The 21584-nt window shown below is 38.6% G+C and overlaps 1 protein-coding gene across 1 annotated transcript in view; it reads left to right on the forward strand.

The window, feature by feature from the left end:
• The window catches only part of TPRG1 (tumor protein p63 regulated 1), a gene marked incomplete at both ends in the record, with an annotated part of 97549 nt that overhangs the window by 66121 nt on the left and 9844 nt on the right, over window positions 1–21584 (forward strand). The window lies entirely within an intron of this gene.

Consider the following 21584-nt stretch of genomic DNA (forward strand, 5'->3'; position numbering starts at 1 on the left):
TTTGGACCAATAATGTAGCTGCTTCCCTTTTTAAAATGAGTAATATATTATATGTAAGGAGCAGACCCTGCTATTTGTGATAAACTGAGATAGCAAAGCCTATATATTCTGGTTAATTCTTCCTGGAATCTGTAGTGACATGGCAGCTGGAAGTCAGAGCAAAACTCCAAAGGTCAACATGTAGTGCAAGAGGAAAGAAATGACTAGTATACCTTATAGGACTAACATGAAAAGTTATATATATTCACCATATCATTTCGGGATGATTTGCTCATTTTTTAGAAGGTGCAAACCCATTCAATGTCATGACCATAAATCCCAAGTAGCAGACACAGCATCAGCTGTGTAAAGGAACTTGGGACTCTCTACCTCTTTTTTCCTCCACCACCATTGAACTTTTCTTCATTGTCCCCTTCTGTCTTTCTTGTCTCTTCCCACCTCAGCCAGGTTGAGGATCCTCATAGGCCTAACTTGGGCAGAGGAAAACATTTTGAGCCAACCTTCACTTTCATAAATCCTGAGTAGAGACTTCATTATCACACAGAAGCAAATTCACCTTCACAAGGGCAGCGTACTGTGGAAAGGAAAGAATTACTCAGCTGTTACTGCGTCTATCCTCTAGCCTCTGATTTGTGTGCCTAATACCTTAAGTTGGGAAAATAAGTAGCTTAAGATGGTTTTGCACAAGAATCCAACTTGTTAAGAGGTAGCTGAGTTTATGAGTGCTTGGGCCTGTGGGTGAGCATTTATTTTCCAAATCTAAGCATTTAGGGAAAATTCTATCCTGTGTCACTCAGCAATGTGCCAGGAAAGTCTAAGACTGAAAATCTAGGATGAAGGTAGCTGATTAGACCTGTAGCAAGTCTGGGGGCTCAATGACGGGAAACACGCCACACCTGTATTTCTTCCCTTTGGCTGTCTCCACCTGTGTACCCCACAGGCATCTCAAACTCAACCTGTCATCTTCCTCCTATCTCATGTTCCCCAACAAACCTGCTTCTCTTCTGCAGGCCTTTATTTATGAGGATGGCCTTTTTGTCCTCATAATTATTCAGGCTTGAAAATTCTGTCATTTTTGGCTCTTTTTTCTTATTCAAACCACTCTACCCCTCGAATCTAATCAGGTTGTTAAATTCTGTCAAGTTTTTTTTTTTTTTTTTTTAATATGTTCTTATTGATTTCAGAGAGAGGAAGGGATAGGGAGAGATAGAAACATCAATGATGAGAGAGAGAATCACCCATCAGCTGCCCCCTGCATACCTCCTACTGCGGATGGAGCCCGCAACCCTTTAATGTGCCCTGACTTGACCAGTAATGGAACCCGTCACCTCCTGGTTCATGGGTTGATGCTCAACCACTGAGCATGCCAGCCAGGCCTGTCAAGTCTATCTTTGCCACGTTTCTCACTAACCCTTTCCATTTCTACTATTGTGTTCTTACTTTGTTTTTTTAATACCTCTCACTTCAATGATAATGATGGTTTCCTGGAATTTGCTTAAATGTAGTGGTTAAGAGTGTGGACTATCCAGACTTTCTTTGTTGGTTTAAGGTCAGGTTCAGCCACTTACTGACTGTATAATCTTTGGAATGCCTCTTATATTCTCTTTCCTTGTTTTTTTTTTTAATCTATAAAATGAAGATGATGATCATCTGTACTTTAGGTCCTCAAATAATGCGATTTTGTTTAATGTCATTTCATTATAACATTGATGAGGTGCCTTAGGAACTTAACTCCTGTTTATATCAATTAGCCTATGGTAAAATTGGGTTTGTTATACCTTGTCTTACTTAAAGTTGCCGAACCTATTGACAATGTTAAGTGGATACTTAATGTACTTTCATAGGATTGTGAGGATTGAGATTATTTAGTGTCTAATAAAATTCTAAATAAATAATAAGTACTATGAGATTATTAGATCTTACTGCCTCCAGTGTTCACCAGTCCTCAGATCCATTCAATGTAACACTGTCAGATTATCTTAAGATATCGCTCTGATCAATTCATCTCTTTGTTCAAAATTTTATTAGTGATGCCCCATTATCACCTTGTCTTTCACAGATTCAATTACAGAAGAGGTTTGAGATGAAGCCACTTTGGAGAACCTTTGCAGATGTCTTTTGAGTTCCAAAGGCTGAAACTAAGTCAGATAAACCCCCTCTTAAAATAGAGAGCACGTGTGCTGATCTTGGGCTACCTGAGGAGTTAACTGGATGAATCTGGGGAATTTTTCTCTGAATTTGTGACTAGACACCAAGACAGTTGAATTTTAGTTGGAAAAACCCTAAGTAGTCCAGTTTTAGACCAAGATCTGACCTGTAAAAAAATTTGTGAACTTAGGCAAATTGACTTTCTAGGTCATAGTTCCTTCATCCAACAAAATAGAAATCATAATGGGAATATACTAGTATGAGTTAAATGAGATGATTGGTTTATATGTAAAAACACTTTGTAAATTTTCATGGAATTTCCTTATCTGTGGAATTGAGATAATATATCCCTGCATAAGGTTATTCTGAGGATTATATAAAACATCTATGCAAATAATTTACAAACTGTTTGAAAATATGATGCCAAAGGAAATAAGTATTTGGCATCATCATAATTATTACTATTCATATTCTACACCTATAAAAGGTATGACTTTATTATGGTAGCATTTTCATTGGGATTTTGCTAGTAACTTATTGTTAGGGTTGCAAAGGGGTCCTATCCATGATTCCTTTAACCCCTTGGCAAAACTTTCATCTCAGAAGTTGAGTCCTTAATTACAATAAATTTTGAAAATTATATTTTGTTGGCATAGTGCTTTGTTTATTTTAAAGGGGGTTCATTAATATGTATATAATTAATCCTGGATAAAACCTTGATAATTAATCAGAGTAAGAATGATAAACATAAATTGGGATGTAGACATATTGAAGCCATGGTTTTAGGCTGTGGTAACAAAATAAGCTTACGATGGATATGGTGGATGCATCTGGCTGCTACGGCAGAGACCTCCCAGACTTTTGGTTATGCCTCTGCTATTCCATGGCTGCCATTCCAGGTGAGCTTCTGGAAGGCAGATATTAAAATAACACAGATGACTTCTAATTCTCCAGACACCAAACAGTGTGCAAACACATAGTAGGCCTTGATGACTACTTCTTAAATTCATGTTTTAAAATATGTGAAAACATCTTTCCTGCTTTTTTCTTCATAATTCTGAATATAACAAGAAGATGTAATTTGTCCAAAAGCTTTCTGCAGCATCAGTGTAGGAGCTTCAAAAAGGGAGTTAAACTTCGGTAATTGCAGGATTTACAACAGAATATTAATGGTGATTATCTCTGGGTGGTGGTATTAGATGTAATTTTCCTTATTTGAGAATTTTTTCTGCTTCTCTATACTTGCCACCAGTTTTCCTCCTGTTACATTTTATGCTAAAACTAGAGGCCTGATGCATGAAAATTCGTGCAAGAGTTGGCCTTTCTTCCCCTGGCTGCCGGCACAGGCTTCCCTCCGGCACCCGGGACCCGGGCTTTCCTCCTCTGGCTGCCAGCAGGCACCTGAGACCCGGGCTGGCTTCCCATGGGCCCCAACTTTGTCAGGAAGAATGTCTGGAATGATGTCCAGTCTAATTACCATATTATTCTTTTATTATTAGAGATAGTGATTATATTAGACTGACAACAGTGCCACATTTTGGAGCTGGTATATTTCTCCTCCACTTGTGCCTTGAAAACTACCTGATTCTCTATAAAATAGGGATAATAAAAAAATAATAATAACACAGTTTATAGGATTGTGGAGGGATTAAAAAAAATTACATAATGTAAAGATCCTGGCATATGTTAGATGATCAGTTACTCTATGTCTGCCACTACCCTTATTCGTCTTCCCTTTCTTCAAACATATAATGGTTTCAGAGCTAGAAAAATTTTTCATCGTAACTCTAGATGTTATATAGAACTAAATATACATATTGCAAAAACAACTAAGCAAAAGCTTTACGGTGACGTTATTCCAAATCTCAATTTTTTTCTCACATGTATTTGGTGACAGGTTCTTACAAGATAATTAAATGCTACATAGCAATGAGCAGGGAAGCAGGGGCCAGATTCTCAGAGAAGGAAGGTTGGAAAACACTGTTTGCAAAGACATCCTTAGGTGTGAGGAGATGGATGAGAGTGGCCTCGACAGGATGGAGGACCACCTGCCTTCTGGGACAGGCCAGGATTCAGACATTCCAGGTCCTACATCTGCTTGTTTTGGCCCTTATGCAGATCACTCCATCTAATAGGAACTTGCAACCTCTGTTTTAGAGCTTGGGCTCAGTTTAGGCAGCTCTCTAATTGGTTTGTGTCATTCATTAAGGATTTCTTTTCTTTAACACTAGAGACTTAAAGTCAGATTTTGAGGAGAAATTAAATGCCACCCTGTCAGAATAAGAGCACTGTTGCTCTGAGTCTGTATATCCTTCTGAATTCTGCTCGACTATGCCAAGGGTCAGGGTAGGTTTCTTCTTGAGCCCTGCTTGCTACACTAACTGTTGGGTCCGAACCTCTCTGCCAAGGGCTGGACCTTCTTGGATGCCTGGTCTTACACAAAGAAGATATGAGCATAGTTGTATAAGAATGAGTCTTTATTGTAGAAGCCAGTGGCCATATAGCCATCAGACAAAACATTTCTTCACAGCAAAGTTCTATACAGGCAGCCACACACTGGCTGGTGAACAAATACATCTTTCCCACAAAAGCAGCATTAGTCTCTGTACCCACAACTATTATCTGTGCAGCCACACGCTGCCTTAGACTCACCACCTCACATAGTAGCAGCACCTGAACTCTCTGCCTCAGCAGCTTCCCCAACCTCTCCAGCCTTTCCTGCACACATTGTAGCTATATCCTCTGAGCCTGCCTCTTCTCCCCAGCCTCTCTCCTGTCTCCAGTATACTGGCTGGTTAACAACATGTATTATAACACTTAGACAAAAGAGGACTCTAACCAACAGTGACATGATATTTGGGTTATAGAAGGTCACAGTGTAACGTGAGATTGCTGTGGCCTTGCAGCTGTGTACACCCTGATTAAAATTCTCATGCTCAGAGTGGCCTTGGCCATCCAGTGTACTATCAACAAGGCCTCCACACTCTAATTATCCTTGGCTATCCGGCAACTCTGGTATGGTTCCCACATACCCCTATCTGTTTTGTTATTCCCCAGGTTATAAATGAGGGGACATGGGCCTCCTCTGGCAGTGTCCTTTGCTTGGCTCTCAGTGTCTACAGAGTTGGAGGCCTTGTCTGTTTGGATGGGAGGCCCTCCCCTTCCATCTCCACCTTCACACACTCCAAAGGGCACCGGAGGCAACGAGCCTGTGGGAGCCAGCCACTTTCTTCTCTCCTTCTGCTCTTAAAGCTGAGGGCCTCCTGCTCTGGGGTATGGATAATTAAAGAGTTCGTTCACTCCTGGTGAGGGTTTGCTAGAGGGGAGGTGGGGAAAAAATGTGTCAGGAAGAGGAACAAAGAAACATCCAGGATTGTTTGCTATGCCTCAGACTCCTCAAACTCAGCAAGTTCAGAAAAAGCTCATTTCCCTCCCAGGCCTGCACTGACTGCTCTGGTTAAGGAAATTGCAGTCTTCTTGCTCACTGAGGATAGAAACCTCAGGGCCATAGAATAGTTGAGAGAAGGATTTACTAAACAGTTTTTCAGGATGTTTACAACTTGAGGCCAAGGTCTTATTGTCTTTGACTCTGAAGCCTACCTCATTCTACATATAGAGCAGTGGTTCTCAACCTTCCTAATGCTGCGACCCTTTAATACAATTCCTCATGTTGTGGTGACCCCCAATTTCATTGTTACAAATTTAACATAATTAAAGCATAGTGATTAATCACAAAAACAATATGTAATTATATATGTGTTTTCTGATGGTCTTAGGCGACCCTGTGAAAGGGTCATTCTACCCTCAAAGGGGTCACGACCCTCAGGTTGAGACCCACTGATATAGAGGCTCTTCACTAGTCTCCCTTATTTTATACTCTCAAAAATCCATCCTGCCCTTCAAGTTCTGACTACTTAAGCTTCTTAATTCAAAGCTATAGACAAGTCCATATTTCTCCTCTTATTAAAAGTTTTCCTCAGCCCCCAATTGTTTATAGGGTAATGCCTTATAGGATAAGGATAAACTCTTTAGCCTAGTTTTAAATATCTTCTATTACTTGACCCCAATCTACTTACTGCAGAAGTCAACCTTTTTGCTGACTTTTTCCTTGTGTAGTAGGCTTAAGTCACACAGAAACATTCAGCAGTTTCTGTACAATTCTTTATAATTTTTTATGGAACTACCGTATGAAGTTATGAGAATAAAAAGGTGGCTGAACATCTAATACATGTCTCTTTATCAGTTTAACCTTCCTACTAGATGATTCTGTGCCTGGGGGACTGACTGCTGGTTTTGAAGGCTGGAGTTTCAGTTTCTAGACAATGAACAAAGTAAAGCAGACTCGAAATACAGTATTTAGATACTGTGTTACCTCTACAGTGATATGTAAGATGCTATAGGTGAGGGGAAAAAAGAAAAAGAAAAACCAAGTTCTTTCTTAGAACCAGTTCTAAATTATGTAATAACCATATTGATGGCATAATATCACCATATATGATAGTAAAATGTGCTCTTGGAGCCCACTTTGCTTCATGGGGTAAGAGAATAAACAAAGGCAGAACTGGAATGTTAAGTTACCGTGACTGAAATACTCTGTTCCCTACAAGACTTTTGTAAGGAGTTTTGTAAGGAAAAACATAGCACCAGCCTCTAAACCCTTTGGAGACATGAGAGTGGACTGTGTATCATAGGAAGAAATATATAGGCCTTGAGGTCAAGCAAACCAAAGAGAATACTTCACTAATGTTAAGTAGGCTCTTTGAATAGTTTGGTTTCCATTTCCTCATAAATATAGAAAATAATATCTGCTTTGGAAGCTTGCTATAAGATGTAGATATGTAGATAATAAATACACAGTGTCTATTAATAAATAGCAGCTACATTTCTTATCATACCAGGCCATAAATTATCAGAGAGAATTTGCTATATGCAAACTGTGTGCTTCCATGCAGATATGAATGCTCCCTTTTCTAGGCCACCTCCAATTACTCAACACACACACACACACACACACACACACACGCGGGGGGGGGGGTAATTTCTTCCTCATTCTAGAGTGGAAAGGAACTAGTTAAAGACTTTTAGCTCAAGGACAATACTCAGTATCTACCTCGTTTAGGATGAGAGATAGAGGCACTCCAACACTTTCCCACTCTCATGATGCATGCCTTTGTATTATGTCCTTCTATTTGGAGTAACCTTACTTTTCATCTTTGTATGTGCACGTCTTATTATACTTTTATGTTCCAATTGCCACTTCTTTCAGGATTCACTGATCCTTGAGTCAGTAATGGAGTCTCCCTCTCTGTAGTTATAGCTTCTCCTTTCGTGGTTTTCTCCTACTACTTTTTTTGAACACTTATTCTTTCTTGGTAGAATGTGAAATACAGAGGAATTTCCTTATCTCAGATTAATGTTGCCTGGGGTAGTGTTTTGAGCATAGTTCCATTGAGCGCACATTTATTAAATGCTTAATATTATTGCTAAGATAGAGTTCAATACTTTACATCTTTAAAACTACATTGTCTCTGTGGCTTAAAATGATAACTCATTTTGTTTAGTATACAGTACTTAGTTAACATAAACTCTTTTGGGCACACTCAGATTGTAAAAAAGGCCAACGTGGTCTCCTTGACCTTTAAATAATTATGAAGAAGCTACTTTGATACTCTGACTCGTTTCTTCTCACTCTCTATAGAAATGTATGATGATATGGTAGGAGGCTGAAGTTGTACCCAAAGCATCTTCAGAGGATTGTATATAAGTGCAAATTTTAATTATAATGATCAAAAGTTCCCAAGGGTGCACACTGCTGTACTAAGCATGGTACAGGATTAATTAAAGACCATGTTCAAAATCTAGCTTTTACAGCCTTTTGGATAATCTTATAATGCAAATAGAATTAATTTTGCCAGACACAGAAGTGTTCTGCCACCTCTTAATTATGTTGTGGAAAGATAATTTATTTGGTTTTGTTTTTAGATGATTTTTTTTTTGCACAAGCAATTTCTTAAGCTTTGGCCAAGATAGGGGATTATCTATCTCTCTCTCTATCATCTATCTATCCATTCATTTATTTATTATATGCTTGGGCTCTCCCTCCCTTGACTCAGAAACTATTTCTAAAATGAATACATTTTATGATGAGCTGGTAATTTAATGCCTGTCTTACCAGGATATAACACATTTAATTGCTTTTGCCTTGAGCATTTAAAGAAGGCATCAGGAGGGTGTGGGGTTTTTTTTCTCCTGCCTTCTAGTTTCTGATCAAACGCTTCTTTATGAAAGATCAGGTGCCAAAGGTGGAATTTAACACTGAACTACATTTTTCATGTCTACTCTCTTCAAAAGTCAATTGGAAAATTAACTCCTCACAATGTATTCAAGCAGTGAGAGGAGTGAAAAAGACTTACTAGTACAAATTAGAAACTGTATATGCACGTAAACTCCAGGTGAGTCAGCAGTTTGGTAAGTCATCAATACATCTAGTGCAGTGATGGTGAACCTTTTGAGCTTGGCATGTCAGCATTTTGAAAAACCCTAACTTAACACTGGTGCCGTGTCACATATATAATTTTTTTGATATTTGCAACCATAGTAAAACAAAGACTTATATTTTTGATATTTATTTTATATATTTAAATGCCATTTAACAAAGAAAAATCAACCAAAAAAATGAGTTCGCGTGTCACCTCTGACATGCGTGTCATAGGTTCGCCATCACTGATCTATTGTTTTGGGGTAAATTAGCAGATATGCAGCCTCTGGAAGGAAGGAGGGTGTTTACACGGCATATTTCACAGTGATTGGATCACTGCTGGAGTGTTTTTTTCATTTCCAATGAGGACACTGGAAAACTGGAACATATTCAGAAGAGGATAACCTGGCTTGTCAGGGGCTTTAACCTAGTCCAATGAGGAATGTTTGAAGAAACTAGGTGTTTATTGTTGTTGTTTAAATAAAGAGAGAGAACTAGATCGAAAGAGATATTCTATGATAAAAAATTATCACTGCAAACATTTGAATAATTTTAATCAAACTTAACAATCTATATTTTCTTAATAAAAAATAAATTTTTGGGGGAACTGCTTTTTGGTAATTCAACCATATAATAGAAAAGCCATTTGAATTGAATGCTTGGGATTTTTTCCTTTCATTGTCCTGATAGAACCCTCTTTTTCTAGCGTCCTACCTTGCAGCAGGTACAAACCATTGTGCCTTCCACTCAGCAACCAAGACCCCTCTCCTAGACCCACTCAGCAACCAAGACAACCCTGTTTTGATCCTTATCTAACTGTGTCCATCCCCATAGGGTGAGGATCTCTCAAGGCCAAGACATGTGCCCAACAACAGCCCATGCCCCTTTCCAGGCTACTTGTTAATAGGACCAGTGGCAGACTCATCTGATTGCTTGTTAGAAGTACAGAGTTCAGAACCTCAGGACCCACTCTACCAACTGAATCAGAATCTTATTTTAAATAACATCCCCAGGTAATTCAAATACACATAAAGTTTTGCACTGTTCTAGCCCATCCTCTGGGTACCTGAGACCCTAGACTTCTCTGTCCAAATGGCCTTGCTTTTGCTTTCAGAGCCTGTCCTTCCAATAGCATGCCATGCTGCCAATGGACATGCACTTAGGCATGAAGGGTGACTAAGAAGTTGCCATTTGGAAAGTGGACCTGTGGATGGAACTTGCAGATGTGGGCTGCTTGTTCTCACTTATGTATACAAAGCTGCCCCACAAAAAAACTGAGCACCAGGACTGAGAAATAAGAGGGAGGATCCAAGGTCTCTATCTGTACTGTTGCTCTGGACCTTGGTGGAAATAGAAAGCACTGCAGTAGAAGCAAATCTTAAGTAAAAACATAATCATAAAAGTCCAAGCTCATGTATGCAAAACAGTATTATTCCAACACGAAGATAAATCAAAATATCCCCAAGTAAATTCTAGTTCACTTACCCCAAAGTAAATATGCTCTGGAATGTAGGTAAATCAGTGGCATTTCAGGAAATGTTTGGAATATCTTAACTTTGTACATAGTTTAGTATTTCACACCATCTTCTGTCTTTATTTCCTCCACCTCCTCACCACTCCACCAAATTTATAATTTGGCAGTTTTGGGTGAATGCAAAAGAAACTAGCAGGAATGCAAGAGAATTCAGAAATTTCTTCTCTTCTGATTTACTTTTCAGAGCTCTGCTTTAAACCTCTGATGAGAGGCACCAGGCACTCTGCATGCAGTCCTACTATAGTTCCTCTAATTAGGCATCCTTACCTCCATTTTGCAAATGAGGAAACAGATTATGAGGGTTAAAGTGCCTTCCCCAAGATCATGTAGTAAATAAAGGCACTGAGGTTTGAACCCAGGTCTGCATCCTCTAAACTCTATTGCTTCTTTCAAGTGCCCGAAAAATAACATGGTTTTTGTTGTCTGGATTTTACTTGTGATAGGTAGAATATCACCACTTTGGGCAGAGACGGAGAGGATCACTGAACATGCAATCTTGCTGAACACTGAATGGCCACACAGATTGTGGCCAAGAGGGAAAATGATGTTAGTTTGTAGACTACATCTGTGTGTGGAAGTTAGATGGAAATTTCTGCTTGTCCACATAATGTATTATATGAAATATGTAAATAAATTTCCCCAGAAAATGCTTTCATAAAACATAAAGAGAAAAAATGTGCATCATGTTTTATCTTTTGAAATTTTTTCATTTAAAATTTTTCCAAAGTAGAGAAAGCAAAATGATCACAGTCTTAGGAGCATGACCCCAGGGGAGTATTAGGAGAAAATAGCTGGGTTCTTGCTCTGTCAGTCAGAGAGGCCTCTATGCCCTTTGCCTTCTTGGACAGCTCAGGCTGTTTACCAATGGGCCATAGAGAGTTGGGCCAAATGTTTGTGGTAACTTGTCTCTCTGATTGCCCATGTATGTATTCCAGATCTTCTATTCTCATTCTCCCTTGAGAAGAAATAGAAAGAGATGAGATTCAGAAAAATGTTTTTCTCAGAAGCTTTTTTTCTTTCTTTCTTTTTCTTTTCTTTTTTTTTTTTTTTAACTCAGTTACTCTGTGCCTGTTGAAACTTGGTTATTTGGAATGCTTAAAAGTAACTTCCTTTTAAGAGGGGACATGAAAACTTTCACAAATTCTAGGCCAATATGGTTTGCCAAATATCCTAGTTGATAATAGAGGGAGTTGCCTCAAAATTGTTTCCTTTGTAGTGTGGCATTTTCCCGGGTAGCTTCCCTCTCCTCTCTACACGTAGCAGCCTCTTGGCACTGAAGGGCCCTGATGTAGACCTGTTAGGCCAACATCTTCAGCACAATTTTTTCAGAGCAGAATTGCAGACATCCTGCAAGCAAAACTACAGCTCCACTGTCCTGGCTGTTTCTCTAAAAATCTCATGTACACCTCAAAATTGATCAAGGATTCCTCATCCCCCTTAAACAAACATTTTAAAGAGCTCAGTTGTAAACAGTGCAATTCAGAAATGTAGACTAATGATAAACAAGTGCAGCAGCCGGATCAATCTGGTCTAAGGACTGAGTAATTTTGTTTTGTTTGACTATATTTTTTATAGTAAAGACCCTGGGAAAACTGTTTGACCATGTACTACCAGATAGATATTGTGAGGGAAATTCATATCACTTAGACATGAACCCTATTTGTGAACAACTCACTGTTCATTTGGTGGTATAAAACTAGTATAGAGAATTATTTCTTGGGGAAATTATCACTAATGCTGTCAGACAGGCTCAGCAAATTGAGTGGTTTGTTTGGAGCCCTGAGGAGTCATGGTTTTGAATATTGGAAGTGAATGCCTGAACTGCACATGAAAAGCCTGGAATGTCAGGCCGGGAAAGTTTCTGAGTTTTATAAGCAACTGGAAGCCCCTGTAGGTTTCTGAGCTCTTGGATCAGCACTATGGAGAAGGGCAGAGGGTAGATTAGTTCAGGTGAAGAGAGAGACTAAAATACAAATGTGATCTCTAGAATTGTTGTCTCTACATAGACCCACTGGGAAACAAATAAGTGGTTGGTATAAACAAGGGGTGGGTTCCTTTTCTTCCTGGTCCTGTCCGTCCATAGGGCTGATGGAATTAGGAGGGGTTGTAGACCGGAGAGACCTAAATCTTAATCCCAGCTCCACCGCTTACTACTTCTTGGCTTGTGACCGTGGTTTCCTCATCTATAAAACAGACTATAAATCTACCTTGTGTGTTTATGGTAAAGACAGGAGATAACAAATGTGGAGGTCTTAGCACACTGCTTGGTACAAATTAGTCTTTGCTCTGATTATGATGGATTATAATATCTTAAATATACAGTTTATCGTTTCCATGTAAAAATAATACATGCTTATTACAGAATGCAAGAATGTTTAAAACAAAAGTAATCTTATTATATCAATAGTATTAATATCCTAGTGTATTTCTTTTAATCCGTTTATATGATTTCCACACAGGTTTAGTGCCAGTGTAAGTAAACTGGCATAGAGCAGTAGGCATAATGTTACTTTCCTTGAGGCAACTTTTTCCTGTTGCCAGATTTTCTTTGATATTTGTAAGGAGGAAAACTGGTGCTCGATCTCTCCTTTCTCTCCCATCATTGCAGACACAGTCCTGCTCCAGCTTTCTACTCTGAGCAACCTCCACCAGCAATGCCGCTAAATATCCCCTTTGTTAGCCAGCCCTCAGGTCTCCTATGCATTCATATTGTTTGAGTAGCACTCAGGGCTTTGGACTAGGAGACCTAGGTCAGAGTCCTACCTCTGGACCAGAAATCTCTAGGTAAAAACCCTGGCTTTCCCTAGCTCTCTGTCTATGGGCATTTCATACCACCTTTCTAATTTTCATGAAAACAATAATTTTATGAATAACAATGGGCCTATGGATGAGAAATTGTTTTGTGTGCTGTAAGGCACTGTCCAACTAGCAAATATAGAGTATCTACTATTTATCAGACACTGTTAGAGACTTTACATTTTAAATTTTCCTTAACCCTTATAATGCCCTTTTAAGACAATGTCACTAGTTTTATTTAACAGAAGAGAAAATGTAGGTGCTATAAGATTAGAAAGGCTGATAATTTAAATAGCAACTACACTTTGAATCTGTTGAAGGTGAAGTGTATATTCCATTTAAAGTTTCTCTTTCCCCTTTCTTCTGCTGTCATCACCACTGCACCCAACTTTTGATATTATCCTCTTTTTTTTTTGCCTCTAGGCTTCTTCATGATACCTAGTAGGAAGCCCACACATGGTCAAAATTCAGCCCATTTATGGCCTGGGAATCAAAGGGGGCATCTGCCTGAGCCATATGCCCTACTCACCTCTACATTCAGTTCCCCTTATTTCTCTAATTTTGAGTATGGCAGTCAGAAACTAATTTCCTTAGGTAATTAAACTTCTCCCCACTGATTTCCCAGTGGCTTTTCACTAGGTTCCATGTTAGGGGTAGGCTGCTCTAGACCTTTTACTGCACTACCCAAACAACCCAAACCCCCACCAAGTTCTATAGCTTTCTTCTGACCTACCTCCCATCACCCTGTCTACTCACATGTAGCCCAACTGAGAATGAATAAGATCATCATAAAAATATAAATCATGGCACATACAATACATTTTATATGTCTCTCCTCTCCCTTTCCCCAGCTAGGTCTTTGTTCTCATGATTTCTTCTGTCTTCAATGCAAGATACTTGGTACAAGTAAACATGTATTGAATGAATGAAGCCGTCTTTGATACCCTCAACTTTAAGGGATTGTTTCTGCCTGTGAATTCTCATTACAAGTTTATCCAGAGAAATTTCTCTGGACTTCATGAAGGAATGCTAAGGAATATTTGCTGATAATGTTGCTACTCAGAGCAATTGTTACACATAACTGGGAGTTACATGCTGAAAGGTTTGAAGGGGGATGAGAATATGAGGCTTCTTGTACAGAATTTGACAATACCAGTCTACTGGAGTATGACTCTAAGGCTGACATAATTTTATGTCAGCCCCATCAGTGGAGATAAGGTTATTATTTTTCATCTTGGGATCATGGTTGTTTCACTTTGACAGGTGTAGTTTCAAATGTGTAGTTCCAAATGAATCTTCTAAAATATGAGCATTTACATGCTTCAAACTAAAAGAACCATAGAGATTCTTCTCTTTTATCTAAAAATTGTTTACTGTCAACCTCATTGGATTAGCTCTTCATTTAATTAGCATCTGTGCAACCAAAGCTTTTTTTCTATAAAATGGATACATTTCTCTTACAGGAATGGGTATGAGCAAGAGGATTTGTTGTTGTTTAATTATTTTCTTATGATTCCAAGAGTAACTTATTCCTACTCTCCCTGTCAGTAAGAATTTAGAAAAAAACAAATGAGAGGAAGAGCTACTGGAGTGTTGTAATTGAATATTGATAGCAGCAAACAATCACAGAATAATGGTGAGGAAAGAAGCAGCCGATGTAAGAACTAATGCATTTAGCAGTCAAGAATATTTCCTTGGCTGTGATGAGTCATAAGAGTTAGATTTGTGCCTAGTTGGAGTGTCTTTTAGAGAATAATTAATCCAATGCCTCCATTATTTTATAAAAAGGGTGTCTTTGTCTATTTGGGCTGCTATAACAAAATACTCGAGACCTAGTAGCTTATAAGCAACAGAAATTTATTTCTTACAGTTCCGGAGACTCCGAAGTCCAGGATCAAGGTGCTTACAGATTCAGTGTCTAGTGAGGACCCGATTTCTGGTTCACATATAGCACCTTCTTGCTGTGTCCTCACATAGTAAAAGGGGTGATGGTCTCTGGAGTCTCTTCTGTTTATTTATTTATTTTATTTTTATTATTTTTAATCCTCGCTGGAGGATATGTTTTCATTGATTTCACAGAGAGAGGAAGGGAGAGGGAAAGAGAGAAACATCAATGTGAGAGAGAAATATCTATAGGTTGCCTCTCATCCACATCCTGATCAGGGATCAAGCCCACAACCTGCGTATGTGCCCTGACTAGGAATCAAACCTATGACCCTTCAGTGTACAGGGTGCTGCTGCTCTTACCAACTGAACCACACAGACCAGGGCTGGAGTCTCTTTTATAAATGCACTAATTTCATCATGAGGACTCTGCCCTCATGACCAAATCACTTCCCAAAAACTTCACTTCCTAATTCCATCACCTGGGGCATTGAGATTTCAGCATATAAATTTTGGGGTACACAACATTTAGACCATAGCAAAAGGAAATTAAATCCTAGAGATGCTATGCCTAGCTGTAAGCCACACAGAAAGTTAGTATCAATGGTAGGATTAGATCCAACTTTCATTTTTGAACTTTCAGTTCAAGGATCTTACTACCATAACATGTAACATTTTAAGAATGAAATAATGTAGCATCCAATCTTACAGGCATTCTAACTTATTCTGTGAATTTATTTATTCATTCACTGTCATAAAAGAAGGATTCATTAAGTGATTACTATGTACCTAGTAGTATAAGAGCCATATTTTAGTCTAAGTATTTGCTGTGCGCACACACACACACACACACACACACACACACACATATCCTAACACTGTGATTCACAAAAATCTTAGGTTGTATCTTTGATTTGGGTCTTAGTCTTTACCTCAGCCCGAAATATGACCACTTACTTCTAGGACAAGCACAACTGAAGTTTTCCAAGAAGATAAGCATCTGTTTTAGATTAGGTGATTCCATAACATTTTCTGTAATCCTTTTCTTAATTTTTCACCCCCATTTTTTCTGCATTCTGCTTTTGGCTTAATCCTAGGTCTTTCATTCTTCAGTTTAAGTTATTTATTCTTTTAGAGAAAATAATAAAGTCAGCCACCCTCTGAGAATTTCCCATATTCATTAAGTTATCCTAAGGCTTTAGCTATAACCAGTATAATAAAACATTATTTTGGTCTTTCACCACAAACATTAATTTATTGGGACATACAAGGACCTTAGAGGTGATCTAGTTCAACTACCTGGTTTTACTGATGGACTACAAGAACCCAGAGATAAGTAAATGGTTCAAATTATTCATCAAGCTAGTAGCAGATATAGCCATTGAACTCCTCACTGTTACTCAAGATTCTTACCATGGTACCAAATGCCCCTGGATTTTCTCTTTATGAACACTGCTGATCTAGGTTTACTTTATCACTTACCTCTCCCTCAAGTAATATACACATAGAATTTCTTGGTTACCCATGTCAGTAAACAGTTAATCTCACTGAGCCCAAGGCCCTGGAAACTTCTGGGAGGGAGCCAGGTGAGCAAAGAGAACAGATAAAGGCAGCACCTGCCGATGGGTTTGGAACAGCCTGGGGACATGGAGAGAATGTAAACACATTCTGCAAATCTTATTGTCTGACTCTGTGCCAGCGTCTTTTGGGTTCCTGTCATGGAAAATATTTCGTCTGAGGTCATTCAATGAGCAAAGGAGCATTGAATCCCTTCCAGGGTGCCAACTCAGTCCCCCCTTTTGTACAGATTAAATAAGCAAGGGACTAACATTTCATAGGCCTAGAAGGCCCACCTTTCAACAATACAGCCTGAAAGGAGACATTAAGAAAATATATTGTGTTGTTCTGAACTGCTGTCTCCCCTTCCCTGCCCTCCCTCCTCCTGCACCGCCTCCCTCTGTTTGCTCACCCATACTTACAAGCACACGCCCTGCATTTAGAGCAAGAGTTAATGTCTGTGCTTCCTCATAAATCTTGCTTTGGGGCCTTGAGCTATGTTTTTAATTCTGTGGTGGAGCTTTGAGATTTGAGATGTGTAGAAAGGAGGGGGCAGCTGACGGAGGTAATAATGGAAACTGCCATTTTTCCTCCTGGGGAGCCTGGACTCTTCATTCAGTTCTTCTAATGGGTAGTTTAATACTTCAGCCCAGTATCTGTGAAGGCCAAGAGGGACAGAGAGTAGAAAGTCAAAGGGAAGGAAGTTGGCTATATTGTGCTATGAGAAAGGATGTGTGGCTTCTCTCCAAAGAAAGAAGAATGTGTGGAATGAGCAAATTAACCCAGACTGGTGACTAGCTGTCAGATTTTTCTAGTTTGGCTAAAAAATTCTTCAAGGAGAGGAGTCTTTCCTGATAGAAATACTTTCTTGTATTACAAATCTTATTGAAGAAAATCTCACCTCTATTCAACTTGCAGCTCTCTCTGTTGTTAAACTGTATTTATTTTTCATGATTGGTTCTTCAGCACTTCTATGATAGTTTCTTCTGTGTAAACCTTATCTTTTCAACATGCCTTTCCATTTAGTATTTATTTATTTATTTTTGGTGAAAAAGGCAAATTGTCTTTAGGATGTTATGATGATTTAAAATGTAATTGCTTAGGCCTTCCACCATGCCAACAATTGTATTTGAGTAGAATTCTGAGTCTTAGTCACTAAGTAGAATATATAATTAATGTGACTAAAGGAAGAACTCTGATCTCTTAAAATTCTGGTCTTCAGTTTATATATCTATAAAATGAAAGAATTGGAAACACACCTCTGAGGGGCCTTCCAACTTGTTCATGACAAGAACCCAGAAGATGCTGGCACAGAGTCACACAATAAGATTTTTAGAATGTGTTTACATTCTCTCCATGTCCCTAGGCTGTTCCAAACCCATCAGCAGCCTAGGATACTAAAAATATCTGTCATAAATCCCCTTCTTCCATCAAGTTCTGATTTGTCTTTATAGACCCCTTCCTCTACTCCTATACCATCCTGTGAGATTTTGATGTTTACTAAAAATGAAGAGTAAGAAGTGGGAATGGAGGCCAAATACAGCTGGTTTCCTTGAGTTTAGAAAGTGGGAACAAATAGGTTATAATTGTAAGAGAGTGAAATGCTCAACCTCTCTGACTCCATCTTGTTCAAACCTGCTTTGCTCCCATGGCCTTCAGGTAAATAACTTCTTTCATATAGTCCTGATAATCATTGGAGAAACTGTGCTTGCAGCTTGAGTTTTACAAAAATAGCCCCTTGCCAGAAAGTGCCTCTCCTAAGGAGATAAAGGAAATATGTACTGTTTATCAAAGATTTGTAGGTACCTCTTGACCACACTTACACCATCCAGGGTCAACAAACTAAGCACGATCTTTCTTGAACCCCTGCTGAAGCCCAGATATCTGCGGTCATCAGTCACCTCTTTCTCCTTCCATTTGCCTTTCCCTTGACATAAAAGAAGCCTGAACTCTGTACTTTCTTAAGATGGATTTGAGAAACCACTAAGTCTCCCATTTTCTCGAATGATGCTTTCTCAATCAATAAGCCTTTTCTAACTCCAAACTCTAACATTTTGAGTTTAGCCTTTGAAGCATGGCATACGTGAGCTCTGGACCAGTAACATAGGGATAATGCTGTTTCTCTTCCCCCTTTTTATTTTATTCCACTAGTAGTTCTTGATTCGGTGATCTGATGACACCTGGTTAAAGTCTTTATCCTATTTCCTATTAACTTCATCTATTTCTACAAAAGAAGTTTTAAAAAATTGCTATGAGAGTTAAATAAATTTAAAAAAATATGAAATCTCTAACAGTACACAATATGCATTATAATACATGCTACCACTCAATATTTGCTAGTTGGACAGTGCCTTACAGAATAAAAAACACTTTTATTAGTTATTCTCTTGCTTCTTATGAAATTACTGCTATCTAAAGATCAGAAAGTTGGTGTGAAATGCTCAAAGACAAAGAGCTAGTGAAATCCATGGTTTATACTCAGAGCATAATTTTGAGAAGAAAGCTACCAAATTTTTCTTTGCTTAAATTTTGACACATTCTATACCTAGGATTGTACCCCAACTTTGAAAATTCAGCCATAATAGCTCAGTGAGAGATACACAGTCTTCTTACCCTGATGACATAACATTTTTATAATTCCCCTCTTATTTCTAGTAATACCTTGTTTTCCTACAATCTCAGAATTGCTAATATTGAGTATATATAAAAATCTACAGTTCCACTTGAGATAGAGGTTTTCTTCCTGACCTTTAACTAGAATTCCTGAGCAGGCTTTTTGCCCACAAAAGATGGCAGGCTCCTTAGGGCAATTCTTCTAACTCTGTGTCTAATTGGAAACAAGGCTATGTTGTGTAATGGCAGAACTTTAACTTGGAATGTATTTTGTAACTATAGAGCAGAATGGTGAAAATACCCCTAAACAAGGTTTTAGGAAACTATGGCTCTCACCAACTCGGGCCTGTGTATAGTGATGCATTGGAAAAAGCCCTAGTCCTTTCTGAGTCTCAGTTTTCCCATCTCCAGAAAAAAGAGACTGGGTTATAGCTTCCAAGAGCCTTTCTAGTTCTGACATTCTATAGTTTATAAGCCTTAAACTACTATTCCTCTATACTGGCCGATTGCTGTTTTTACATGTTTGTGAAATAATGTGGTAGATGCTAAAGTTCCCTAGAAGTCATGGGACAACACTTGGTGTAGACTTTGCAGTAGAGGATATGCTCTGCTGGAGAAAGGAGGGCTAATTTGATGCCTCTAAATCGAAGAAACCATAACTCAGAGGCTTCTTATGCATCCCAAATCCTTGACTTTGTGAATGCTAGTAGCATCATGACCATAGCTGTCTACATCATTCACCCAGAGTTAGTGAAGCCTTGAATGTCACCATATGGAGATACTCTAAAGAACATATGGGGAAACAGATTCAGAAAAAGAAATAAGCTTTCCCATGTTTACACAGCATTAAGTGTCAAGACAAAGACTCTAATACTGGACTACCTGCCATCCTGTTCACTGAACTTTTTACTCTACCTTACATAACTTTCCTCATGGTAAGCACAAGGAATTCTTTAACAAAGCATCCCTGGTCATAAAGACATCATATTCTCCACAATTGCCCTACTGACATTTGACAGAAGAGGAGATGATAGATTTTCATAGTACTCTGGTACTCAAGGCTTTTTTGAGAAGTAACACCTTAGTTTTACCTTTGGAGAAACTATTTAGTTCTAGATTTATCTTTCCATCTATCACCTCTGGAGCTCAGGTGAGAAGGTTGGCTGAACTTGTATGTTTATGCTATGTCTCTGAAAAAGGTCATTGCCATACTCAAATTGATTGTCTTTTTAGAAATAGGTTCTCTCTTGAATTTCGTGCTTAAGGGGTTTCTCTAAGGTGAAGGAATATAAAGTGTACTTATTAGATAAGCTATCTTGGCAGATTTTCATCCCTTTTGGATAAAAGCAAAATTGCACCCAGTACATAAATTGACATATGAAGCAGTAAATAATTGCATTGTGCAAGTTGTTTTAATGGACTCAAGTCAGAATGTTCCATTAACCAGCATATAGGATATTCATTGAGCTTTGGGTTTATTACCAGGCAAGGGGAAACAAATGAAGGGAAGTACAAGGGGGATGATAAAAGTCAGTAAGCACCTGAGAAGGTGAGGGGTTAGGAAGGGAACTTCAGAGGTATGTTCAATATTTTTCTTTTTTGTTCTCTTCTTCATCTTCTTTTTTCTTTTCCTTTGCTTTTCTTTCTGAGCAAAGAATTAAGTATAAGAAAATGTTGGTGTCAGCTTCCAAATCATCAAAAATCTGAAAACTAGACAGCAGAATGTGCCAGGCTCTCTTCTAACTTTCCTTTTGTAAGAAGCAGCTGAAGGACAAGCCAACTGAATGAAGGGTGCTATATGTTTATGTGTGAGATGGTGTTTACACACATCTCTACATGAATAAATATTCAGAAACCACAATAGCATTCCCAAAGGAATTCATCCTTAATACAGGAAGTCACAGCTTTGTGAAGGGACCACAATTAAGCTCAAGTTTTTCATTCTAGATCCCGGGATTTAATTTCTAGAAGAAACAAGACCTCTGTGATATTCCATGGGGCTGTTTAGAATTACAGATAACTTAGCTTGCCGAATGCCAAGCTCCTGAGCTTGGCTTAACCTCTAGGGATCTCTTTGCCATCAGAGATGCCTAAAACCATAAACCATGGATTCTGATGGGCATATGCAAAAGTAGAGGCCACAGAACTTACAAATCTGTCAATCATTTTGGCCATACTCCCCTGCCACAACTTTCTTCCCACTACTCCCAAGATGGCTTTTTCTTGCTCTTCATTTGAATTTACTAGATGAACAGGCCTGGGCTATACCAGAGACTGGCTACCTCCTACATACTGTGGACCAGAACTGTGAATTTTATGAAAAAGGGCAAGGGCAGTCTCCCTGTGAGCTTTGACATGTTTATTGCTGAAATTTTGCTTCTCAAAGATCAGATATATCTTCATATTTGGGAAGTTCCCATTTTTGTTTTTATTTTCCTCTCAGTTCTTGTTTATATTTATGGCTCTGTGGAAATCTTTGTCATTTCCTTTTTCTTTGAAATCATCTCTCACCTTCACTGTTTCAGTTCCTGTCCCACTGCCTTGACTCTTCCTTCTTTCTTTCTCTTTTAACTC

Source organism: Myotis nattereri, assembly GCF_964212035.1.
Source record: "Myotis nattereri genome assembly, chromosome: 3".
Classification (NCBI taxonomy): Eukaryota; Metazoa; Chordata; class Mammalia; order Chiroptera; family Vespertilionidae; genus Myotis; species Myotis nattereri.